This window comes from Chamaea fasciata, unplaced genomic scaffold (genome assembly GCF_029207755.1).
Source record: "Chamaea fasciata isolate MVZ Bird 193981 ecotype frontalis unplaced genomic scaffold, bChaFas1.0.hap1 SCAF_4, whole genome shotgun sequence".
In the NCBI taxonomy this organism is placed as follows: domain Eukaryota; kingdom Metazoa; phylum Chordata; class Aves; order Passeriformes; family Sylviidae; genus Chamaea; species Chamaea fasciata.
Genome location: NW_027094089.1, coordinates 36,072,598 through 36,100,208, shown reverse-complemented (window position 1 = coordinate 36,100,208; position 27,611 = coordinate 36,072,598). Strand labels below are relative to the sequence as shown.

At 40.5% G+C, this 27,611-nt stretch overlaps 1 protein-coding gene across 2 annotated transcripts in view; it reads left to right on the top strand.

The window, feature by feature from the left end:
- Positions 1-27,611, top strand: part of ARB2A (ARB2 cotranscriptional regulator A) — a 272,494-nt gene that overhangs the window by 1,459 nt on the left and 243,424 nt on the right. The gene's annotated exons all lie outside the window — the stretch shown is intronic.

The following is a 27,611-nucleotide window of genomic DNA, read 5'->3' as shown; positions in this document are numbered from 1 at the left end:
AGAAGTCTTATGATAGCATCTTAGTTAAAGAATGCCCATAGGTTGTTTAAATTAGATATTTTGTAACTACGGAGGGAAAACTGAAAGAGCTGTTGTGTAGGGGAAACTAAAATTTTAACAATTGAATATAGGAGCATGGGGTGTGTCACAGAGTGCAGTCAATATGAAAATGGAGAAAGAATGTTTCTGTGTGCTCCTCTGGGTTTGGAATTGGCGAAAATCTGCTGTTCTGAGTGTTTCAGGTATTATTTCACTTTCTTTAAAGAGAAAAGGACTCTTTGCTGACAACAGTATTGGTCTTAACAGGGTAGGTCCAGCTAGAAGCCCTGGGTGATGGCTGTTGCTGAGTTTGCTGCCAGCACTTACTGTCTGCCTGTCAGCTGGAGGTAGGATGTGCTTGCCACCACTGGTGTTAGTCTAGGCACTCTCCAGCCCACCTCAGTCAGAACATGGTGGGTTAAGATGGATGTAATATTTATTGTGTTTAATCTGACCAGTCTCTTTTTGTCTGCAGTAGGTTAGCAGATGCGGGTAGGCATAAGATGAAAACTTCCAGCAGGCCAACAGTACTGAGCAGCTGGAGACAGACGAGGGCATCGTCATTTCAGATGCACAGTGCACGCTCAGACTGCTCTCTGCCTTAGTGAAATACCATTAATTATTGGAGTTTTCTCACCAGTGCCTGGATTTTGTCTATCTTCTTTAGATTGCCGTTTCAGTGATTGTAGCCAATTATGACTGTATTTAAATTTGCAAGTTGACTTGACCATGAATTGCCTTTTTATGTACTAGTTAGCAAATGTTTGGGAGAGCTTCTCCTTATAATTACTCAGTGGGGATTTATCTTTTAGAATCTCTTCTTTTAAGTTCACAACCTTATTTTTTTTTTTCCCTTGAAGACTCAGCACTGACTCTGGAGGTTTTGCCCATTCCAAGCTCTATAGAAAAAGTCCTGAATATAGCTCTATTGCTGGTACTTTGAATCTGACCCACTGTTCCTTTGGGGAACAATGTGCTGTCGTGACTGAGGGTTTTTTTAGATTCACAATAGATTACTGGAATTCTTTGAAGTAAAGCATACACATAAAGAATGAATGGATACCTTTAAAATTTTTTTTTCCACAAGCTTACTGAAACAAATTGGTTAGCAATGGACATGAAAACATCCTCTTATGAAATTTATTACTGCTCTGTGAATTTGTTTTGTGCTTTAGAAGGACATTTTTTTCTCTTCACAAGTATTTTTGTACTTATATCTACTTAGCCTGTAGATCAGTTTCACAGATTTGTACTGAGTGGAATTCCCCGAGTACAATTTAATGGGTTTAAATTTGTTATTTTTCATGTTATTTTTCAGCATTTTATGTTTTTTTTGTGGACTTTGAAAACTTAATATTTAACTACTCACAGCATTCCTTACACTGCCCTTGTAATGTGACCAAGTTTTATTGGAAGGATAATGTTTGCTTTTATATCATCCTTACCTTTCTGCTCAGGTTATCATCAGTTACTTGTTAGTACATTAGTTTTGGTAATGATTTTTGTTTTATGGCTGACTGCTTCTGAGTTAGCCTGGGACCAAAAGTTATTTACCTCCAGCTACAGACCCACTCCATTAAAAAAGTGCCCAGGGTGCAGTTTCACAGCCTGTTCACGTTAGATCCCTGTTACTGGAATGGGCAGCACTCCTCTCTGCTTCCTGCCCCAATCGTCCAAGCCATGTGGAAGAGTGGCTGGTTGCGTAGAGAACCAGGTAAAGAAGCTGGTGCAGCTGATACAGAACTAGAGATATGAAATGCTTTTCTCTCTTTGCTTTAGCTTGCTCACTGACAGGAATGCCATCATAAGTAGTAGTGATGGGACACAGGGCAGTGGTTTTAAACTGAAAGAAGGCAAGATTAGATTAGGTACTAGGAAGAAATTTTTTAGAGCAAAGATGCTAAGACGTGAGAACAGGTTGTCCAGAGAGGCTGTGGGTGCCCTATCCCAGTAGGTGGAAGGCCAAGCGGGTGTTTTGGGCAAACTGGTGTTGTGAAAGGTGGTGCTGCCCATGGCAAGTCATTGGACTAGATAAGCTACAAGGTCTTGCAAAACCCAAATGCTGCTGTGAGTCTATAAGAAATGATGCAGGACTGGAGTGGAGAATCTAGAAGTAGGAGAAGGTGTGAAAGTATCATACGGACTTCAGGAAACCATGAATCTGCATCCTGAGTCACTTAGTACTTTAATTGGCTGTGGTGAAAGCTTTTCAAACACTTTTATGAGTGATCTGTTCCATGAAATAATTAGTAATGATACTGCTGGTGAGGCTGGTGGCCTGCTCTGTGGTCAAGTCTTTACTGCTTTTATTCCTGCTACACTGTCCTGAAGGGTATTGACCTCCATCTGGATGGAACCTCTCTGGTACTGCAGTTTGTATTCTGTTGAGTGTGTATCCAAAGAAGAAAGATGAACCACGTAAGGCTTCATTAGGCTAATTTTAGGTGTTTTTGCTAGTGTGGTTTCTGTAATCTTCTACGTTCTGTTGGCCAGCAGAAGTTAAGGAGATCAGTCTGTGCTAAGCTTGCTGTATAGGTAAGCTATTATAGGTATTGATTTTTAATACCTAGGTGAAATAAGTATTGTCTTAGCAAAAACACTATTAGCTGAATCAATATATTTGGTGTGGTGGTTAATTAAAGAAACTCTTCTTTCAGCAAACAGTTATTCCGTGTCATGGTTTAACTCCAGTTGACTGCTAAGTGCCATACAGCTGGTTGGTCACTCCCTTCCCCTTTCCTTCTGCCCCAGTGGAAGGGGGAGTGAATTGAGAAAAAAATGTAGAACTTGTGTGTTGATATAAAAGCACTATAATAATTGAAAGAAAATATAATGTAATACTACTAATGATAATACCTGTAATGGAGAGGAGAGAGAGGGAAATAAAACTCAAGATGAGACACAAAAAAGTCCTGGACTTGGGGTAAGCACTACTTAACAATAGCCAAACAATCCACCAACATTATTCTCATCCTGAAAACACAGCACTTTACCTCTCATCCTGAGTCCAAAACACAGCTACACTAATCCAGTCAAAACCAGGACACTCAGCCAGGCAAATGAAAGAATTTTCTTGCATGTTTAGAAAGAGAGATAATGATTAAGATAAGAATTAGCTGTACACTTTGGCAATTGTTCTACAAGTTAACCAAGTTCCAGTGTTGACTGGAAGCAGGTCCATACCTGAAGCACCAGTAATGTTAGCGCTTATGTTTGTTGATGCTTGTGCATTTAAAGTCAGGCCCATCATACTATATTTTTCCAATTTCTGCTTTTTTTTAGTGTTGATAATTATCAGTTGGTAATAATGAATTATACTATAAATTTCAAGTCGAAGTTTAGACCTATTTTTTTTTTTTGAGAAGGACGTGCTAAAAATGTTTTTGATTGCGTTGAAAATATTCTTGATTGCTCTGAAATACCACTAAGTGGCTCCAAGATGTAGGTAAAAGGTATGAAATCCAATAGGAAGATAGCTTTGGAAGTTGTCAACTATTTCCCAAGATAGCTAGTCTGGATTTTTCTGTATTACAAGCTCCATAAAGTTGCCATTTTCCATTTCGGTATATCTTTTAAGGTACTTAATTTGAATTCTCTGGACAATTCAGCAGCAATATACACATTCTGCTAACCCATAGGGCTTTCTTCACTGTATCAGCTTTATGCAGTGTCTATAGTGAAATCTCCTGGTGGGACATGGCAAAAATGGTGTTCTCTGGTTTCTCATCCTCCCTTGACTGAGCTGTATTTTCTCTTAGGAACAGGCATACTGGACCCCTCATTGTTCTGTTTTAGGTGCATGAAGAGAGGTGGTTTGCTGTACTTTGGAGCTGTTTTATACTTCTGAGTACTGGTTTTTGAAGTAAAAACTGCTTGTTTGAGAAGTGGACAAAGTGATTCTGATTGATCATGTTGTCAAAGTGCCAGGTACTCTCCAGATTGTCTACAATGCTGTGCTGAAGACCAAACCTAACAAATACTGTAGTGCTTATAGTTTCTTTTGAAGTTCTGGAAGCCAGGCTTTATAAAGCGTTGAAATGCGCATTTGAGTGGCTGTCATGTTTTAGCATAAAATTCATGCAAATCCCTAATCCTTGTTTAACTTAAGAAGATGGTAAACTCTACTCTTGCTTTGCATCCTTCCTTCTTTTTTTAGGCACAATGTGTAGCAAATCTTGAAAAGATCTTGCTTATTTTTCCTAACAAATGGACATCTCATTCCTCTTGCAGAACACGTGTGTTACAAACCCACCTCAAGAAGTTAAATGTTAAGTGGGCTAGATTTGAATAAATACAGGCACCGCAGTCAAAAGGAAAACTGAAAGTAGTTCAGAGAAGAAATAGGTTAACAGGAAGCCTTGGCAGTCAAAGAGCCATTATATAAAAGCATTATTAAAATTTGGTGAAACGAGAGATAAATAGGTGTGCTCATGCACACAAGTCTCTATGGCTTGAATAATGATCATTGTAGTGAAAGAGTATCTCCCCACTGAAGCATATGATTCAATCTTGTGAAATAAAATCTGAATGAAAAGAGAATTCTGTATCTATATGTTGGTATCTCCCAATGCTGCAGGAGTGTGTTAACACAGTCTACCTGCAAGCTTAAGAGAAAGATCTCAGAACAAGTACAGCCATCAAAATCAAAGCTACTATTATTACAAACTTGCATTTGATACTAATTGGTAAGTCAAAAATTAGTGGAAGTTTCCTTACACTTTATTTTAAATTATTTGCATTTTGAAATAGCAGAGTTTGAATTTTGGAAGCATAAACTATTTCCTACCACAGTGATCACTTCTTGAGTCCTTCTTTTGGTCTCTATATTTTCTTCTAGGCCATGTTGGCAGATCAGGCTAAAAACTTTTTAGGCAGCAGCTGTATCCCTGTTCTGTCACCTCAGTTGCACCAGGTAATGAACTAAATCTGAAAATCAATAAATTAAAAGTATACTCTTAAAAAGGATGAGGGGGAGGGAATAGAAAGGAAGGTAGTTTTAACTCAGATCCAGTCCCTATTTTGGTTTAACTCAGATATGATTCCCTGAACTGGTTCTCTGTGCATTGCTACAAACAGTTCTGTCAGCTGAGGGGATAGCATGGGTAGGGGGTGGGACTGCTAAAGTAGTTTTGCAAAGATGTGTTTATGAATATATCTTTTGATTCTAAGACCTGGGGGCAGGAAGGGTCTTTGTTCTGTATTTGTTCTCTGTGAAACAGTGGGGTACTTGTTATCTGCCTGGATGAAGTTGAACATAGCATTCTCTTGGCTTGGATTTAACATTTCTCAGTATAAGAAATTGTCCTCAATTTTTAGAAACTTTGAGCGCGTTCTGATAATAGCAGCATGAAGGCTCCAGGTTATTTCACTCAGTGTTATGTCCACTGTGATAATGAAACTTTTATTTCCATCAAGAAGCAATACGTGCTTAACCACCTTCCTGTGTGAGATTTTGTTTCTGTAGCAAACCCCAGCTAGTATCCTGACTTGTACTTTCTTTATTAAGACATGATTTTTTATTTTCAGTGACTCAGAAACAGACAGTGACATTTTTGGCACACCGTACCATTTGTTCTCTGTTGTTGCTCTTTCTAAATAGGTTTTATCTCTTGAATTGTAGCATTACATTCATGTGAATCGTCCTATTAACTTCACTAACATCAAATAGGTTGCATGTACATTCCGGCAGGAGAGCTCTAAGTTCCTGTTCATTATCTTTCCAGCATAATTCTCTGGGCAATTAAAGATTTTTTTTTTTAATTTTTGTCTTTTCATTCTTTGTTCTGTTAGTTCTATTATCCTTGTCTTTCTTTCTGGTGAGTATTTAAGTAGTCATAAAAATTAGGGTAACTCCCTAAGGAATAATTGTGAGAGGACTACACCAAAAAACCCAGAAGCTTGAATTTTTACCTCTTTGAGGTAGTTGGTTGAAGGAGGAATGAAGGAATAGAAATATACTGAGATGGAACGTCTAAGTCTGTAAGGATGTCAACCCATACCTGCATTTTCTTGAGATGAAAGATAAAACTATTACCTGGTTTGTTTCAGACACTGAATTTTTCAAAGCTAATAGTGTGTTCATTTTGAGAAACTCTGATTTTGCCTTCCCAGTAATGTCCAGAGGCAGCATTTTTAAGAACATTTTTTTAAAAATTCCAGAGAATTATGGTCTTTAGAGACTAACAGGGATATAAGAAAGCTTTATTTCTGTGGGAATGTTAAACAATCTAGCTTTCTAAAAAAGGAGCATTGTGTAGATAACATAGTATTTTTTCTTTGGCTGGTCAGTCTTTCACAGTATAGGATAGCAGATAAATATGTTTTACTTTATAAAATAATAAAGATAAATAATGTTTTACTTTATGGGAAATATACCTCCCCAAAAAATGTACTATGAGGGTAATCAAACATGGGACTGGGGCCCAGAGAAGTTGTGGAATCACTGTTGTTGCACGTCTTCAAAACTTGGCAAGTGCCTAAGCAGCACATTCTGGTAACACCTTTCAGTTGACCTCCCAAGGTATATCTAGATATATACAAGGTATACCTTACCATATACATGGTGCTGTGCTGCTGCGATTCGGTGTTTTGGGTTAGAAAGAAGATACTTGGTACTGTCTACTTTTGTGTCAGGTATCAACCCCGGTATCAGTGTGTAAGAATCTCCAGCGATTCTACCTGTACAAGACATGCTGTGCATGCTCTCCTTGTTGTGTGGGAATGCCTGTCACACCACAGAACAACTGGCTGTGCTTGTTCTGCCACAGGGCTGTGGTGAGGATGTCCACTGTCCTTGGACAACATGGAGTGTGGTATGAGGAAAACTCTCAGTTGGCTTTGCCATTCCCATACTCATTCTGTAATGGCAGGATGAATGAAACCAGGAGACTGGAGCAGTGTGGACAAAGGGAGCTTGGGAACAAGTTGAGTTGGCAGTGTCTCTGTGAAAACTCTTGAAATGAAAAGACAAATGAGAACTTGACGAGGGAACACAATGGCACTAGAAGCTCTCAGACGGAATGTGAGGCCAAATAGGATAGTCAGCTTTTGAGAGAAATAGGAGAGGATGACTGAAAGACACTTAAGTGTGATAGAGGAGGAACTGAGGTTGGGAGAAACATGGTGGTTGTACTTCAAACTCAGGAAGATTAGACAGAATACTGAGTGGCTCCTTATTGAGTATCTTCATCCAGTGCATTGACAAAGGCAGAAGTGCAGTAGAAAAAAGCAGATGATTATGCCTTCTGTATTTGGTTTATGTGGCAAGGTTTTAGCAGCAGGATTCTGCAGGTGTGGGTTTTGTGAGAAGCTGCAAAAGCTTCCCACACATCCAGTAGACCCAGTGCCAGCCAACTCCAATATGAACCTGCTGCTGGTCAAGGCTGTACCCCTGCAATCCATGGAGGTTCACAGAGGGGCAGGATGGTGCCCATAGGAGCTTGCCAAGACTGTATTGGACAGAAACTTAGATACTGATGGCACTACCTTAGAGAAATAGTTGAGAATAGAGATCACTTCTTTCATGTTTTTTGTATGATACTGGATTTTTGGTGCACAGTTGCTGAACTTCTTTCTGTGCAGGCAGTCTTAATTTTGGTATTTCCAGCTACCTGTTGTCTTAGCATGGTTTTGGTAGTGCGTCTTTGGGTAAGGAAGGCACAAATTTTGGCTTTTTGGTGCAGATTGACTCAGAATCAGAAAGGAATTCCTGAGAACACAAAACTAAGACCCCTGAGATGATGAGCGCTTAATTCTTGCTCAGCCAAACACTGCTCATAATGATTCTCATATCCCTTGTGTGGTCATTGCCGCTGTGGGAGGTAACTAACTTGTAAATGTATGTGTTTGCACACACAGAGACATGCACACTTTCGGTATATTCATTTCTTGTGCACTTCTGCTTTTTCTTATCTTCACATAAAATGGTAGAGTTGTTGACATTGTCTGAGACCTCTGGAAATTGTATAGTCCAGTCCCAGTGCTCAGAGCAGGATTAGCTGGAGCAGATTACTCGTGGCAACGTTTAATAAGTTTTGAGTATCTCTAAGGATAGAGATTCTGTAACTTGTTTTTACGAACCACTCTAATCACAGAGGAATAAAGTGAGCTCTCTGTGGATTATGGATAGAATCCTGAAGGTCTGAATATTCCCAAAAACAAGATTAGAACCAAACGAGGTTAAATGTTGTAACCAAAAATTGATATATTTTATTTAACAGTAAAAGAGGCAAAGAGTAAGAAAGAAATAGAAAAAGAGGTGTCGGGTGGGAGGACAGGAAGAGTTATAGAGACATGTTAAGCAGAAGCGTATCACCCCTTTGTGGATCTTGATAATGTCTTATTGATCATCTGGTCTTCTCAGTGGTGAGGGTCCTCCACTAACAAGGAATAGAGTCCAATAGATTAATAAATATTTGGGCCAGGTGGGAATGCCCAGGTACCTCCCCTGAGGGGACATATTTGACACAGTCCTTTGCAGGACTGTGGATCAGTTGTACAACTTTGCATCATGTACAGTGCTCTGGTGCAGGGTCTGGGGAACAGTTCAGGAGGCCTTTAATGGACAGTGACACCCCCTTAGTGGCCCTTGGCATGAATGTCCCATAGATGTGGGTTTTCTGGCTGAACCAGAGTAACGGAGGATGGGAGTTTGTTGCCTCTGACCAGAGGCTTCGCCATGCACCTAAAACCTCCTCCTCTCCTCTTTGGTGGAGTGGGGGCTATTTGTGAAAACCTAGTCTCAGTAGATAAGACTGCTGCTGGGCTTCGTCCTCCTGTGGAATTATTATTCTCCCCCAGCCCACATCTAAATAGAGCATCAATAAACTAACTTAGAGTCCAGGACCTCAGTCCAGGAGGCCCATTCAGGATGCGGTGGTCTTTGGTGCAGCTTTGTTGATGCAGCTCCACTACACAGTTTTAATGAACAAAAATCCTTCACAAAAATGTTTAAGCCATAAACTATAATATTTCAGCCTCTGACACTTGTCTGGGTGCTTGCTCTAGTGTATAAGCTCTGTTAGGGTAAAGAAGTTTTCTCTTATGTTTGAATGTCGAGTTTGTCCCGATTGTATATTGCCTTCTCACTGGACAACAATAGGAAGACTAGCTCAATGGTCTTTTGTTCCCTCTGGCATTTAAGAGTTACTGATTATACTCCTCCCACTCCACCCTGACTTTTTTCCCTGCTGAGCAGTCGTGTCTCTCTCGGCCTCCACTCAGATGCCAGATGCTCCAAGCCCTTAACCATTTTTGCAGTCCTTTGCTGGTCTCCCTCCAGTATGTCTGTGTCTGTGTTGCATCTGGAGCATCTGGAACCATCACAGTATTCCAGGTGTGTTAGAAATGCAGAGTAGAGGAAAAGGATCATGTCCCTCCAACTACAAGCAATGCTTTTCCTAAAGCAGGATGTCATTGAAAGGATCTTCACTGTTTCTTCAGGTCTCATTTTAAACTATTGGGAAACATTATATATAGTCTAGGTATATAGATATGTAGTCTAGAAAATATATCCTACTTATTTCTAAATTTTGGATTTTTGCTTTTCCAAGCTGTATTAGCTTGAAATAATATGTTTGTGCAGTTCCAGAGACAGTAACAGAAAAGGTGTGTTCATTGGAGGGGAGAAATTTGCTCCAGCTGATTCTTGCAAGAGTGAGGAATGTTTTGAAGCAGAGTAATTTATATGTGTCAACGTAAGTAGGTAGTTGCTTTCCATTTAGTTCGTACCTTATCCTTGGGGTAATTCAACACCTGGCCAGTTAAGATGTGTTGTACCAGAAATATAAAATTAGTATCTCTGTGCTATTCTGGGCTTGATTTTAAAGCGCTGAGTCGTGAGTTCAAATAATTATCTATTCTGCTTACATTTTTGGGTTCTGTTAGTTTTGGTTGTCTCTGAGGGCAGTGTTTTTTCTCCTTTGCCTTTCCTCATTTTTTTTATGTTCATCAGATTTTTTGATCCACCTTCCAAGTTTCTACAAAGTCTGATAAACTTTATGTACATCAAGGGAGCATGCATTTTGTCTAGCATTGCTGATCTTTTATTCAGAAGATTTGGGGTTTTGTTGCTTTTGGTGAAGGGCTTTTTTTGTCAAATGATTTTCCATCTGTTCTCCCCCTTCTTTTATACAGTAGAATTTAGTGACAAAACATGGTAAGTCTGAAAGTCTTGGTTTATCGAAGATTTTTTTTCCTTCTTTCCTTCTTCTCCAGCACAAGGAATTTGGGACAGACCATTTTTGCTTCTTTGGCCTATTTTTAAGCTGTTGTAACTGAAATGTTTCTTCTGCTTTCATTTTGAAGTAGGTTAAAAATGTAAAATATTAGAGGGCTAGCTACACTATTGTGTGGCTGTTTGCAGCATATTTTTGCTTGCTGTTCTGTAGTTGATTTAGTACTTTGCTTTGAAGATTCATTTTGTCGTGTGTGTATACTGCAAATGTGACTGTGTAGTGCTCAGTACAGCATTCATTTAATTACAGAAAAAGAATTGTGTTTACACAATGATACTTTATAGGTAGTGCTATTTCAGCACATATTTTAAAGATTTGTTTGAGAAACAAACAAAGTATTTGAGAAAAGTTGTTTGAGAAAATGTTTGTATTGCCTATAACATGCTTTTTAGGAGTCTGTTATGCTCAGTGAGGCTGATGCCACTTTGTATTTTTCCTATTCAGCACACTGTTTAATGTATCTCTGCTTTTCTAATATTAATTTCTGTCTTGGGGATCAATATATTCAGCTGCTGTAGAGGCTAATGTAAAGAATTTTAACATTGGCAGTCCTTAGTAAACATGGATGTTGTTCATGACTTTTTAGGGTTAGACATTATCTCTCTGATCATAAGGTGGCATAGAGGTAAAATAATTTTAGTGGATTGTGTACTCTTTTCTTTTTTGTTTATTTATAAACATTTTTGTAGCTGTTACATTGAAATATCCCCCGCAGCCTCCCCTGGGGACTAGCTCTGGAGAGGCTTTGGAGGAATATCTCCGAAGGGACAGGACAAAAGATTCCAAAAGAGGCTCTTACCCCCGGATTATTCCAAGATGTTTATTCCTCGAGGGGTTCCAGGGTCCAAAGAGAGTGAACAAAGAAGTACAGGGGTCTTATCTAGTTTCCCACTTTAAGAGGATCCTGGCACTCAGCCAGTTAGGTCAAGGAAGGTATGGAGGGTCTTTCCGTTGGTCAAAGGGAAGAAATTCCAGGAGGTCAAAGGGGAGAAACCATTCCCCTAAAAAATTACAACAATTCCACCTTTTTTGTTAAACAAAGTTACAAGAAAAATTTTGGATTCATTTTGACAAGGCATGTGAGCTTTCCCACCACTTACAATTGGTGGGGAAGTCAGACTGTTTCAGGTTTGCGAACTCTATGTGGTTGACTTCTGAGGTAGAAAGCCTGAGACCACTGATAGCCTTGAAAACCAAATGACGTAGGATCCCGAACACAATTGTTACAAGGAAAAGAATAGCAAGAAATAACAAAATTGTTTTAACTATAGAAATCCACCACCCTGTGACTCCCCAGCCCTTGAACAGTTCTTTGACCTAATCTTCAGATTCTTGTTTCACTTGTCCGATCAAGGTGTTCATGCTCCGAAGGGCAGCACGGATGTCTGGAGCCTTCAACGTCAGGTTCAAGCAACAGAATCCGTCAAATTCCTGGCATTCATGTCCATGCAGGAGCACGAGGAAGTCTATAACAGCACGAACAAGATGATAACTTGGATGGGGTTCATCACAGGGTTGAGTGTGCGAAAGGTTTTCTCTACAAGGGAAAAACAAACATTTTAAAACAAGTTACGTTTCTGTTTTTGCTGGAATTTACGCTTAGGAAGATTCTTCTTCCTTCATCCGGCGGCGTCTTCTATTTGCAGCAGCGGCTACTTGCTTCTCATCCCCTTCTGTTGGAGCTGGATTTTTGGGGACAAAAGGTTTCACCCACTTCTGTGGAATCCACCGAGGGCCTGAGGGGGTAGCTACACACTCATTGCCAGGACCCCAGGTCACGAGCTCATAGGGACCTTTGGTTTCCCAAGTTTCGGGGTCCCTAATCAAGACCAGTGGACACTGAGACAATTTGAACTGATTGCCACTGTTAAAATGACATACCACTGGTGGACTCATGTTCTCAAATGAACAGTTCAGAAAATTGATGGTAAACAAAGGCTTTGCAGAGCTTCTGCTGTGGAGACATCCACACAGTTGAACTGCTCTGCCTAGCCAAGACCTGCTTGAGCATCTGGTGTGCAGCTTGACCTGTGGGGGAGTAAGGGATGCCAGTTTTATGTTCCACTCCCCACTGCTGGACGAACTTCAGGAACTCCTTGGACACATATGCTGGGCCATTATCAGTTTTGATTTCTTTTGGAATCCCCAACACTGAAAAAGCCTGCACTAGGTGCTGCTTGGCATGCACAGACTTTTCTCCTGTGTGGGCAGAGGCATAGACTGTGCCTGAATATGTATCGATGCTTACATGAACATATTTGAGGCGACTGAAACTAGGAATGTTTGCCTGTCTGCCACACTTCAGAACTGCCAAGGCCCCGGGGGTTAACCCCCATGCCCATCGATGGTATGGCCTGGAGCTGGCAATTGGGAAGGTGGCCACAATGGCTTGAGCCTGACTCCGTGTTAGCTGGAACTGATGGATCAGACCTGGCACATTTTGATGGTATTGTTGGTGACTCAGCTTTGCCTGGTGGAAGATGTCGGGGAGATGTACCTTTTCAACTGGGGCAGCAAGGGCGTCTGCTTGACGATTCCCATCTGCAGTTTCACCTGGCAAATCAGTGTGTGATCTTACATGCATAACATAGAACGGATGTTCTCGATGAGAGACTAAATAAATTAGCCTTGAAAGCAACCTGAAGAGATGCTCATTCTCTATTTCTTTGAGCACAGCCTGCTCCGCTCTGGACACTACCCCCGCCACATAAGCAGAGTCAGTCACTAAATTACTTGGTTCTGAGAACTTCTCAAAAGCTCTTGCCACAGCAGCCAGTTCAGCCACTTGGGGTGATCCCTCCACAAACTCAACATCAGCTTCCCAAAGCTGCGTTTGTGGATTTCTCCAAGTCATCACTGACTTGTGAGATGCCCCGGATGCATCCATGAACTCTGTGAGAGCCTTGAGTGGTCTCCGACTCCTCTTCTCACGAGGAATGAGGTGGAATTTCTCATTGAACAACTTGTGGGACGGGGCATGGACTGATATCTGTCTGCTCTAGCTGTCCACAGATAACTGGAGACTGACATTGCCCTGGAGCAAATGCTCAAATGTCTCTTTGGTCATTCTCTCAGGAGAGTTCTTTCCCTCCTCAGAAAGTTTGACTGGGAGGTGTATGTATGTAAAATCACAACCTGCCATTTCGCACAGTCTCACCCTGGCCTTCCAAACCAGCTGAGCTATCAATTCTTGTGGCTCTGTGATGGTCTTGGATCTTTGGTGAGAAAGGAAGACCCACTCTATGATCAAGAGTGAATCTCTCTCCTCTTCAATCCATCGGAAAATCAAACCATGCAAATGTGGCAGCTTTCCTAGAACAATGAAATGGAAAGGCATGTTTGGCTCACACCGATGAGCCTGTCTCTCTGACAAGGCCTTCTGTACCTTTTCAGTTGCAGTCTTTGCCTCTGGGGTCAGTTCCCTGGGAGAAACCAGCTCCCTCTCCCCCTTCAGTAATTTGAAGAGGGGGGCTAGATCCTCATTTGTGAGACCTAGCCAGGGTCTTACCCAATTCAAGGACCCACACAAGGAGTGGAGATCTGCTAGGGTTTTGGGATTGCAGTCAATTTCCAATTTCTGTGGAGCAATGGTCCTTGCAGTAATTTCCAAACCCAGGTATTTCCAAGGTGGCATCTTTTGAACTTTGTCTTCCTGCAATTGAAATCCAGCAGAGGTTAAAACCTTAACCACTAGGTCAAGTGTGTGTTGGAGTATTGAGTCATTGGGGGCACACATGAGCACATCATCCATGTTGTGAAGAATGATGGCGTCCTTAGTCTCTGCACGTACCTGAGACAGCAATGAGGCTACATACTGTTGGCATATAAAAGGGCTCACTTTAAGACCCTGCGGTAGTACTCTCCAGTGATAGGGTTTCATTGGTGCTTCTATGTTAATAGAAGGAACTGAGAATGCAAACCTTGGGGCGTCTTCTGGGTGTAAAGGAATTCGGAAAAAACAATCTTTGATATCTACGACAGCCAATTTCCAATCTCGAGGAAGCATTGTTGGTGTAGGCATCCTTGGTTGGAGTGTTCCCATGTCCTCTCTAACTTTTTTTATTTCTCTGAGATCATGGAGAAGTCTCCACTTGTCTTTCCCCTGTTTCTTTATTACAAAGACTGGGGAATTCCAATGACTTGTTGTCTCTTCTATGTGCCCTTGGGCCACTTGCTCTTCCACGAGCTTTTCAAGCGCCTTAAGCTTTTTTTTGCTTAGCAGTCACTGTGCTACCCATTTTGGAGTATCATCCAACCATGTTAACTTTTGGGTAGGGCGCTCCACAGTGGCTATTTTCAAAAATCCTGGGTTGTCTCAGGAACGACCAATTGGACTCCCCATTGGGACATGGTGTCTCTCCCCCACAGGGGGGCCTTGTATTCAGCAACAAACGGACGGATGCTAGCCAATTTTCTGTCACGTCCTTCAATTTGGATTACATTTTTTGAAATTTTTGCCAATGCAATTCCTCCAATGCCCTGAAGTTTGCCTGCTACAGGTTGCAATTCCCAATGTGCAGGCCACATGGTCTTAGGTATAACTGTGACATCTGCGGCCGTGTCTAACACACCTTCCACATGGAGGCGCTCTGGCTGCGTTGCATGCCATAGAGGGTCTATTTTCTCCCACCACTTCTGCCCAGTAGACTTCTGGTGATTTTCCATCTGCTGTGATCTCTACTGGAACGGGAACGGCCTGGGTAAGAATTTGCCCCTCTGCCAAGTAAAATGGTGGGTGCATGCAACGTGCCAACAGCATCAGGCCTGTTATCTTTCCCTTAACAGTCATAGGAGCTATCTCAATCTGTAGGGGTGTGTGTGCTGTGTCCCCAATAACAAAATACTCACTGTCCAGTTCCATGTCGTGAACCTTCAGGTCCTGTGAGGTATTTGACACATCCACTGTAACAACAGTCCAATCGGTAGACCTGAAATGAAAACCTTTGGTAGTCACGAGCCTTATTCGGCCTCGCGGCTGCCAAACCTTGTTAGTTGAGCATTTGGCATTTTTATTTTTTTTCCACCCCCACACCGTGTGTTCCTTCCTCCCCCTTTTTTGTTACGAGAGATGCTTTAGTTGGTGCAGGTCCCGCTATATTTTTATCTTTGCGCGTAAGGATATTAATTGCGGGTATGCGGTGAGAAATTACTTTTTTTTATTTGTTGGACTTTTGTTTCTGGTTTTGTGGGCAGGCTCTGGCGAAGTGTCCTGGCTTTTTGCAGCGAAGGCAGATGATGTGCTGCAGCTGTTCTGGTGGCATTGGTTGCCTCCTCGGTCCTGGTGCCGCAGCTGCTGCAGACCGTGGCTGTGCCAGTCCTGCATTCCTTTCAGGTGCCTGGAAAAATTCTGCTTTTCTGGTACAGGCTTCTATCATCTGTGATAGGCTGGGCGATGGGTCAAGGGGAAGGCTGAGAATAATTCTATGACAGGTCTCATTGGCATTCCTCTGAGCTATCTCTTTTATCAATTCTGTCTGCACCAGGGGGTCTTGCACCTGTCTTTCCACCTGTGTCCTTAGCCGATCGACAAACTGCAAAAAAGGTTCAGATGGAGACTGAGTTACATTGACATAGCTGCCTTTTATTTCAGTTGTTGGTAACAGGTAAAATGTTTTTTCTGCAGCCTTACAGACCTTATCTAAAATTGACTTGGATAATAATCTGGCTTGTTGTTCTGGGGAATAAAAGGCACCCTCACCACAGAGATGGTCATAAGTTATATCATGGCCATCACTGTCTTTGGTTTCACCAGGTGTTTGGTAGATTTCTTGTAACAATATAGACAATGACCTTTTCCAATAAATTTGAAATAATGCATATTCCAAGGGTGATAACAAGCATCTGAATAAATCTTTTATGTCAGCTGGTACCAATTCATTAAAATTTCAGGTTGCTCTCATTACGCCTTTAAAGATTTCACTAGTCCTACCAAATTCCCTCTGTATTTTGCAAATTTCTTTTTTATCTTGGTAGGATAATGGCTGATAAGTTCTCTTAATATTTTTTCTTCCAATATAACAAACTGGGTAACACAATGTACGCTATCATTCATATCGGTCTAAGTTTTTAGAATTTCTGCAGCTCTTTCAGTGCCCAGGGAAGCAGGAAGTATCTGGTCCCCCACCCCCTGGGATCTGGCAACAGGCATCCTCCCTCCCCCATCCTGGGATCTCAGGGGAAGCCGTTTCTGTGCCTCTGATGCGGGAGAAATTTCCCCCCCTTTGGGGCTACGGACTGGGAGTGGCTCCCTCCCACCTCAGCCGAGGCTTTGGACAAGGGAGGGCCCGCCCCCATCCCCTCCGAGGCTGTGGGCTGGGAAGGGCCCTCCCTCGTTGCTGTGGTAACTCTGGGGGAGGGGTAGACTGTGGGAGGTAGGGTGGGATGGGGCAGGCAAGGGAATGTATGGGTTGCGTGAGGGATATGGAGTGAGGGCAGGATATAGGGAGGATAAGGAATTCTGAGGAGGGGTAGCAAGCATGTGAAGTCTGCCATTATTCCCCTCCACGTGTTTCTGTGGGTGAGTCAGCAGTTCTGTGCCGACATGGTCTATACTGGGATCCTGATTGTGGGAGGGGGGCTTATTCCTCTCCATTTCAGGAACACAGGCATTAGAAAAAAAGGCAAGGGTTATTTGGAGAGTTTATCTGTGGCTGCCTGCTTTGGTCTCGTTCTTTAGCTTGTAACAGCTGCTTTCGAGCTTGCAAAAATAATGGGACAAATAGAACAGCTTTTTGATCACCATTTTCGATTTTTAAAGTTAATATTTGTCCAATTTTATCCGAAAATGAAATGGAATTCAAATCCTGCAAGGTAGAATCAGGTATCTCAGCTGACAGCCAGCAGACAAAATGGGTTAGTAACTTCTTAGGGATTTTGACATTAATTAAAATATTTTTAAGCTGTTTTAATACACTCTTTTGGTGAACAGATAGTGGTACGCCCATTTTTGTGATGTTTTAAGAGCTATCTGTCCAATATCTACCTCCTGACGCGAAAAAAAAGACCACGCGCACAGCACCATCTTTTTCTGACTCCCGCTTAGAGCCGGGGGTGGTGGGCACGGGGCCGGGAGAGCCTAAGTTTTCAGCTCTTGCCGGCTCCAGGGCACTGGGGAAGGTCCTGCCAGTGTAGCCTGGTTTCTGTGACCTGGTCCATGCCGTGTTCACCCCCAAAGCGCGGGCTGTGCCGACCGGGGCAGCCCTGCGTGGCGGGACCCCAGCAGCAAAAAAAAAAAAAAAAAACCCAAAAAAAAACCCAAACCACATTTTTTTTACAAAACACGACGCTAGGTCCTAGCTTCCTAGCAGAATATGGTTTCCACGACCACTGGCGAGAACTCCCCACCCAGCTAGGGGCTATTCTGACGTAGCCGTAACAGAAAGTGATCTCACCTATGTCCTGTGGACCGTGGTTGGTCGTGCTGAGCATAAGAAGTCCCTGTCCTGGAGTTGACTTGCATGGACGAGGGCAAGCTACCGACCCTCCCCCCACCCCGCAGCTGTTCAAAAAACAGCTGATAGTTGTGAGGGTAATTGACTTACTCAGTAGCTTTTAGAGACCTTTTAACAGGACTCCAGCTGCGGCATGGGCTTTTGATATTTCATAAAACCCACGTGAGCGCCAACTGAAATATCCCCCCGCAGCCTCCCCCTGGGACTAGCTCTTGAGAGGCTTTGGAGGAATATCTCCGAAGGGACAGGACAAAAGATTCCAAAAAAGGCTCTTACCCCCGGATTATTCCAAGACGTTTATTTCTTGAAGGGTTCCAGGGTCCAATGAGAGTGAACAAAGAAATACAGGGGTCTTATCTAGTTTCCCACTTTGGGAGGATCCTGGCACTCAGCCAGTTAGGTCAAGGAAGGTATGGAGGGTCTTTCCGTTGGTCAAAGGGAAGGAATTCCAGGGGGTCAAAGGGGAGAAACCATTCCCCTAAAGAATTACGACATTACATTTTTCAGCTACCATGCTTTTCAAATCACTAATAGTGTTTAACTGCTGAGTTTACAGCAATCAATGGGGGTCTAAAAAATTGAATGGAACAGATAAACTGGAAAAAAATTACTTTGGACTAGAATCAAAATTTCATATAAAGAGACTCTGTTAAGCTTGTTTAGTTTGCCAGAAGAGATAGGACTTGGCTGTGGTGTCTAATCATACAAGGGAAAAATAGAGAGAAAACTTAACATACAAAGGTGTGGCAATAACTAGTGACTTAAGCCAAAGGAATTCAAGCTGGAAACAAAGTACAAAGGACAGTGACTAGCCTTTCAGACATCACAGCAAGTGATGGACTGTTTAGCTCATAAATAACTTGAATTTTGCCATTAATGTCTTTCTGTAAGAACTGCTGTAGTTAAATGTAAGTTATTGGTCTTAGAGGCTGGTAGCTGAAGAAATTAAAAGGCCTCTTTTCAAGAGGGCATGGTTGATTTTAAGGGACTGTCTGGCCTGAAACTGTGAACCTTCCAATAAAAAAAAATGAGGAATTTATAAGGATTTTTTTTTTTTGGTCAAATTAGGTAGTGTCTCCCTGTGTCCTTACCCTCCTGCTTTTATCTGTACCTCTGCGTTTGGCAATACTTAGCTGATATCTGCTCAATCACATTCTGCACTTACAATAATTAACGACAGTTTTTCTCCTTGGTTGGGATTCCTTCAAACTGGTAGAAAATGCAGTGCTTTCAACAAAATGGACAGAGAATTTTGCAATGTTGGTTTAGAATGACTTAAGTTTCTTTAGCCCTTGTCTTTTAATGGTTACTGTTAAAACAGAGTATTTAGGCTTAAGCCTAAACCAGTCCCGTGGATACATCTGTTTAGTCTCATTGAAGTAGTTCATCGAACAAGTAGAATTTAATTTTTTCGAGGACTTTGCTTTATAGCATGACAGATAAAGGCTATGAGTATGTATGACAAAAGGATTGAGACTAAAAAGAGGGCACTTTAGTTAGTTCCGCATTTTTTGCTTCTGGCTTTCAAATCAAAGGTGCAAATGAAATGGCCAGATTCATAGTCATAATTATCATCTGTATTTCTGGGGAACAGTAATCTGTCATGTAGGAAGAGTAGGCCAGGAGGAGTTGCTGTGCAGTGACAATGGTATAATTCCCAAACAGCAGGCAGACTGTAGTATGACTGGCTGGGATGTTGTGCTCAAAAGAAGCTGGGGGTGCTGGTGGATGGCAAGCTGAACAACGTGCCCTTATGGCAATGAAGTCAAACTGATTCTTTGGTATTGGTAAGAGATGTGCTAGGGTGCTGTGTCTGGTTTGTCCCCTGATTTCAAGAGAGAGATGGAGGAAAAATTGGAGAAGGCCCAGCAGATGGCCACCAAGATGATTTGTATGTTAGAAGGATGATTGGCATGTTAGAGAACTCAACATTTGGAGAAGAGGTCAAAGAAATTGTTTAGGTTGGAAAAAACATCTTTCAGTTTAACTGTTAGCCCAGCTCTGCCAAGTTCTGCCAGAAATTATGTTCCTAAGTGCCACCTCCACACATGTTGTAAATCTCTGTAGGGATGGCGATTCCATCACTACTCCAGGCAGCCTGTCCCAGTGCTTGACAGCCCTTTCAGAGAAGAAATTTTTCTAATACCTGATCTAAACCTCCCTTTATGCATCTTGAGGCCATTTTCTCTTGTTATTTGTGAGAAAAACCAGCCCCTATGTTGTTGTAGAGAGCAAGAAGGTCTCCCTGAGCCTTCTTTTCTCCAGGCTAAACATGACCAACTGCCTCAGGCAATGCTCATAATACCTGTGCTCCAGACACTTCACCAGCTTCACTGCGTTCCTATGTACATCTTCCAGTACCTCAGCGGAGAGACAGGTTGGAAAGGTTTCATCAGTCATCCAGTACATAGAAGATAGTTGTGAAAGAGAAGCTGTTTTCTGCTTAGAAGGATTAATAGTGAAAACAGAAATTTCATCTCAGTATAGGAAAAAGGATATCTGTCAGAAATAACTAAACGCTGGAGTAAGTTTCTGAAAAGTGTGGTGGAGTCTCCCTCACTGGAAATATTAAAGGCTCATCTTGGCAGCACCATAGCTTACTAGGCCCTGTTAAAACCTAGTGAAATAAGGTCCAAGAGAAGGTTGGAGACTAGATAATTTCCCAAGATCTTTGCCAGCCTGGACTACTCTATGGTGCTGTGGTTACAGCTTTTTGTCAGTCCCAACTGTGGGCAGAAATAGCAAGATTGTAGACTAGGCAGTAGCAAACTGTGTAAAGAAGTGTGGTTACAATTACTGACAAGCACTTGATGGAATATTTTTTTTACATAAATATTTGGTTTTCAGTTTTTAAAGCTAAACCAGTAAAGAAAATAAAATTTACTTGCATTTTTAAAAAACTTTTATTCTTTTTAATATTTTGTGAAAGAAAAGATCTACTGATGTGGAAAAGAAATTAAAAATGCAAGTTTGATGCTATCAGAATAAAAATATCAAGTTTATTTAAATATTGAGCTAAAAGGAATAGTGCATTTATATTAGAATTCTATATGATATATCTATATGTATATATGTACGTTGTAGTGCTTCTTTATGACAGTCCAGCTGAAGCAGATCTGAGGACTGCAGGTGTTTCACAGGGCTATTTGCTTTGCATGCCAGGTAGTTAAAAATAAGCTTGGTACAGCTGTACTTGGTTCAGCTGGCCATATAGCACATGCTGCCTCTCAGGCAGGGGCCAGAGCAAAGACAGTTGAGATACTATATTTGTAAAGCTTGCAGAAATCATAAACACTGAAGAAGCAAGTGTTCTACAGGAAGAAAAGCTGTGGGAAGAGCTGTAAGGCTCTTGAGGCAGACATTTCTGCAAATAAGAGGTATGTACACTGTGGGGATTTGGGCTTTGTAGTCTGATTCTGAAATAAGGTAACTTGATGATTAACTGATGTCTTCAGTGGCCCGGCATACCTTTTTCAGTTGTGTGTGATTTGATTCTGTGTAGCATCCATCTATCTTGTATATTTTTGTGTCGTCTGCAGTATTTGCATTAGATGCAGACTAGTCAAGTGAGGTAGTGATATATATTTGCACGTGCACATTCCAAAAGATATTGGAGGAAGCAGATGTGTTGTAGAAAACTGAATGCACCTCTTACCTTTCTTGAGTCTCCTTTTGTGCACCTCCCAGCACAGAGTCTGGAGCAGAATCAGAAATACCTTGCTTTTTATAAAGATCTGGGCTACAAACCTAGATTCACTGCCTTTCCATCTGATTTGTATGTGCTCTTTTCAGGAGTCTTCAGTTCATGGCAGACAGTCCCTTGTAAAGTCATGCTGTTACTGAAGAGCAAAGAAAGAAAGGGGAAAAATGGGATTTTAAAGCACTAGACACATAGGTGTATGTCTAGGGTTTTTTAGCGGCTTTTGATAGTGTCCTAAGCAGAAACCATATCCCTAGAGTTTTCCAGTTTCTTTCTTCTGTGGCATTCTGGAAAATTACTTTGGTGTCTCTCATAAGAGAAGATTCTTTTAATAGTCTTCAAGTATTTCTCTGTTCAGAGGCATTTTTCTCTCCCAGCTGACTCATGGGATTGCTTGAGAAAAGATTATATTTAAAAAAAACAACAGAAAAACAACTGGTTTTGTCCTGCAACTGCTTAGGATATGCAAAGATAAGGCTATTGGGAGTCAGTCTTCTCTACTCCATATTTCAAGTCAAAATCCCATTAAATCCAACAGTACAAAGTACAAGCATCTTAATCTCATCCAAACCCATTTTTTTAATGAACTATCACAGGGAAATTTCAGCTATGTTATGAAGTAATGTCCTCCCAAGTCTTCATAATTCCTTGTAATATACCCTGCCTGGGTAACCTCATTCTGTAAATAAGGAGCATTTCACACAACTGTGTTCCAAATAGTTTTATTGCCTCAATAGTTTTGGGATTTTTTTTGTCCTTATCAGCTGATATATATATTTATATAGGCCCATGAAATAAGATCACTCACTAATTATAGCATTATTACATGTTACATGGACTTTTCCTGATGCTTCAATTGCGGGTTGTTAGTACTTCATAAACACTAATTCCTTGGATTTTTCCTCACATCTGTTTGTGAAGAATTCTCTCCAACACTTTAGAGGAAGGTGATGGTGAAGGCATCTTGAAATGAATGTCTTACTCATCAGTGTACATTCTTCTCAGGTGCTGAGATTGGGAAACCTAAAGAAGATTCTTTGAAGTTCTTAAAGCAGGAATCCAGGCTGAATTTCCTGCCTGGAAAATGAGAAATATACAAAAAGAGATTATCTGCAAACCTTTTATCTTTCAGGCATTGAGTAAAAGTCACCTGCAAATTCCTTCTCTGAACAGGATTCTCTGGGCAGCATTCTCCTGCCTTCACTGCAGGATGGCTTTTTCTGTCCCCAGAGTTGATGGCCTGATTTAACTGTCTACCTCAAGAGAAGTAGGGTCCTGTACACCGGATTATTGATAGTTTGCATATTTAAGAACGTACTGGATTGTGATGTTGTGGCTTAGCTACAGTAGGCAGCCAAGTCCTTTCTCTGGCTACTCCTTCACTCTCCAAACAGTGGATGGGGCAAAGAACTCAAAGGTTAAAAGTGAGAAAACTCTTGGATTGAGATAAAGACAGTTTTATAGGGAAGGTAAAACCTGTTCAGACCAGCAAAGCAAAATTAAGAATTGCAAATATTCAGCCATCCTCAGAAAAGCACAGCTTCATCACATGTAATGGTAACTTGGGAAGACAAACACCATCATTCCACACTTTCCCTATTTCTTCTCTTCCAAGTTTTTATTGCTGAGCGTGTCATCATGGCATTAGTTGGTCTCAGCTCTCCTGGTTGTGTCCCTTCCCAGCTTCTTGCACTACCATGCCTGCCTGCTGGCAGGCCAGCACATGGAAGCAGGAGAGCCCTTGATGCTGTGTGAACACTGCTCAGCAGTGTTAATGATGCTGTTTTCAGCACAAATCCAAACCCTACATACTACTACAAAGAAAACTGACTCTCTCCCAGAGGAAACCAAAACAAGTACTCAAAGCTGTCGTAGCTGCAGAAATTCATTTAGCATCTTGTGTTTGGTTGATATATCATTATATTGTCAACATCACAGAGGTTATGTTGAGGTTGTGCTGCCTCTTTTTCTGTTATTTTGATACGGTTTTTGCTGATGTTAATATGGATGTGTTCATGAAGGTCATTGCCAGCATTTCAAGGAAGTTAAACCAAAGCCATTAGAATCTCAGTGTGTGGAGTTGTCTTGACTCTGCTTGGTGTAAATAGTTGAGTTGCTGACACATATTGCTAATGCACATCTCCTAGTCATCTGTTGTTAGATAAATGAATATCTGGGATAAATAAAACTGGAAGGTGGTTGCTGTGGAAATATATTTAATTTTAGTGCAGACTGCAGTCGTGTACTTTATCTGCAGGTTTTACCACTATTTGGTAGAGTACAAAGATCTACTGAGATTCAGGGACTTTAGGATCGTTGCCAGTTTTTTTGTTTTCTAAGTGGTTACATTTTAGATGCCCTTCTAGCATTTATTAATCCTCTTCCTGTGCATCTTTCCTCTACCTTTTGCAGTAGTATGGAGCATGCTCTGGACAATTAGGTAAATTTTCTTGAAATTCTGATAACTCTTAGTCTGTGTTAAATGTGTGAGAAAAGCCATTTTCACTTCAGCAGAATGGGACAGGCTTTAAGGGTAATTAATGGCAAGAAGCACACACTACTAAGCTGATCCTCTGATCCTAAATTTCTGATCTCTAGTATAGAGATGCTGTCTTTACATGGAGATGCTGTCGCTGCTCATTAACATCATAAGAACGGAGCACAACATGCTGTCTCTGAACCTTCTTATGTGTACTAGAGGTAGACATTTGCAAAACCATTTAGTCAAAAGCAGGCTGGAAATAATAGCTTTTCAGAGCTGAAGTTGAGTAAACCAATAAACACTTAAAAAATATGGTCTTTTAAGTGAGACAAAGTGAAGTACAACCTTAATTGATGCAGTTGTTGTTGATGCCATCTGTAGTGCCCTAAAAGTGGGAAAAGATAAAATCCAATTAGACAGAAAATACTGCTAAGATAAATTATTGTATTTTTTTGCTTTGTTGAATCAATATCAACAAGGGACTCAAGGCAAACTGTCACCCAGCCATCTCTTTGAAGAAAAATTGGGTCTTAATCAGTCATCAGCCACATTATACAAATCTAACCCCTACTTGTTCCTAGCTTGCTTGGGGTGTCGCTTTACAAAGAATACGACTCACGTTCTATTATATTCTAATGAAAGAGTGCAGTACAAAGAAGCATGCTGATAACATCTCCTCATATGGTGTCCAGATAAGCCTGAAGGACCTGTGTTATTTGAAAATGCTTGTGTGTTTTCTTATTTCTATCTTGTTGTAATGCTACAATAATTTATAGCCTTTATTTGGAATATTTTTAATATTGACTTAGCTTCAGGTATTGCTAGTTTAGAGCAAAATCGTACACTGTGTGTTTTGTCACACTTCTGTCTGAATTTGCACAGTGAAGAGTATTTTAAGTATGTTGAAATCTGTGTATCCATATGTATGGATATGATATGGTGTCTAGTTTGATTTAAAGAATAGTACTGTTATGCCATCACAAGGTTTGTAGTCCAAACTCCCAGTACCACTTTACAGGCGACAAAATGTGTATGTTCTCTTACGTGTGCATTTTTTAAAAATTAATTTATTGACCATTTTTTTCTGAGTCCACCAGTTTCTGTAATTACATAAGCAGGGATATAATGAAAATGCAGCCTCACCATCTCATGTGAAACCATGAAACCAGAATATTTCTGTGTCAAATTATTTTAAGTATTGCTGGGGATAAAGAGGCACAGAATATGTATAAGATACCTAGTGTCAGAATTCTTAAGTTTTCATGCATAAGCAAGATACATACAAGTAAATATATATAAACTTTTGCTGTAACTATTTCTTCAGGTGAAATAGTAACTTGTGCTTTGGGAAGTATGCTTGCCATTTGCAGCTAATAAAAAAAACCAAAAAACACAGAGGTGTTTTCAAAAGACTCATCTAACTAATCGTAAGAAAAACACATTTAAGAATATTAACACAGTAAGAATAGCACATTAAAGTCAGTATTTATTACAAGACACTTGATGGCTTTCAGGAATTATGTGAAGTGGTCAGTGTATGCAGTTGAAGATCACTGGGGTTTGAAATTAATGCCTAGAATAGACTGCAGTTTGAAATTAATGTCTAGAGTAAACTGTAGTTCCTGCTTTGCCTATATGGAACCACTCAGAGAGCTTCATAATTTTCCACTCTTCATTTTTGTACCATCAGTAGTGGATTTGGCACCTCTGTGTTCGTTAAAGAACAGAAATCCAACTCTTTCAAGTACTTTCTTTTCTGTGTTAATTAAACAGGTATCAGTAAGGGATTCCAGAAAATCCTATATTCACAGAAACAATGCATAAACATACTGTGTGTTTGTTCCATTATTATGATATCAAGTCCTCCTTCCAGTGGTTGCTGTAACAGTTCTTTGCTTCATCAAAAAGAACTGTAAATTCTCTCTCTAAGCTAAATTTGGATTTATTCATTTTGATGCTTTTAGCTTTGCAGTTGAATTGTGATCTACTCAGTGGCAGAGTCTTCATCTGTTAAAGGAAGAATAACGGTATCCATGGCAGAGACAAGAATGGCAAGGATACCTGGTCTCTGCATTGATTTATCTGATGAGGGGATGGGGTCTTGCTTTCCAAGGTAAATCTGTTCAGGTGGATTTTATGTTTCTTCCCTTGGCTAACAACAAATTGAGGACCTGTATGTATTTTGTTAACTGTATTAACTTACTTATACCAAATTTTGAATTTTCAAATGTTATGCAGGGGGAACCACTCAGTTTCATATGGCTAGAGTAATTTTAATCTGGGCTATTGCAAAACACTATCAATGTCAATTTTTAGCACCCTGAATAATTTTAACTGAAATTACTTTCTTTTCTATATGCTTTTCTAGAATATACTGGAATTTACTAGAATATACGACTATGTAGAATATAGTGGGTTTGTGCTTCAAATGTACATCAAGATGGACAAGATTTTGTATTTGATAGTCTTTTCTCAATGGAGTGCTTGGAAACATCTGAGGAAAATATTTAATACCATCCATGTGTGGGAATCAACATTTGGGTCACTTTAATATTTACACTGACAACATTATAGGCTAGAAAATGCACAAAAAAATCTCAGTGGTTTTGCTGTTATTTTTGTGATTACTTTTGTTATGAGTGGTGACTAGAGTGTTAGACAAAAGATGCACATTTTAACTGAATCATGCCATAATTTATGAAGTACACAATATAAACAGAGCTTTCCTTGTGCAGTTTTATCTATAAAAGACTCTTGTAGTGTATTGCTGTTTCCCATCAGTTTTGTCTGAACAGCCTTTACAAAGGAAGGTGTCAAAGTCTGCCATAGTTCCAACTTGTAAAATGGATTATTGGACTTTCTAGACCCACAAGTTTAAAAAACCAAATCACAACAATCCATCAAACCCCCTCCTTGGTTAATAACTAATGCTCCCTTAAATTGCTCTACTACTCCTTTAATATACAAGAAAATGTTTAATAGGTTTCTCTATGTAGAATAGAAAAGTAGTCTTTATTATGCTAAGTGTATTTTTTTTCTGCTGTCTGTACAATGAACTGCTGTTACTTAAACCATTTTGGGGATCTTTCTTGCAGGTCCAAGTGTTAGGTAGCCAGTAGTACAGTTGGTGAATCCTGTTACTGTTTTGACAAATTACAATAGAGTCAGAGTTCATGCAAGCTCATCAATGATAAAGTACATGAGGGAGAAAAGTAAAACAAGTTTGTAATGACTGACAGATAAAACAAAGAATCAAAAAAAGATTTAAGGAGTAAGAATTCAATGCACTGAAGTCTTTTTATTGAAAAGGAAGAAGCAATTGTGATTTGGTAGTTCACTCCCTTAGTGTCAGACTCAAGATGAAAGAGTCTGTGGATTTGAAAGTCTGGGTTGCCTTCTGTGCAGTAGGAGAAATTTGGAAATAGATTTTGTATGTTAAGTCTTGTCTTGAATACAGTGAGATGTGTTCTGTAACTGGACAAATGTAGCTTTGTATTTCAATACATCTACAATATAAATACATTTCAATACCAATATGTATTGTGGAAATCACAGTGGCTTAAAACTGTGTGCTTCATGTAGCTTTACTAAAACAAAACCATATAGCATAGTAATGACAACAAAGTGGAGTTAATTGATGAAGAAAATCCATAAAGATTGTGGAAATTCTGTTGATTGTATTTTGTTTTTCTTGTATCTTTCAT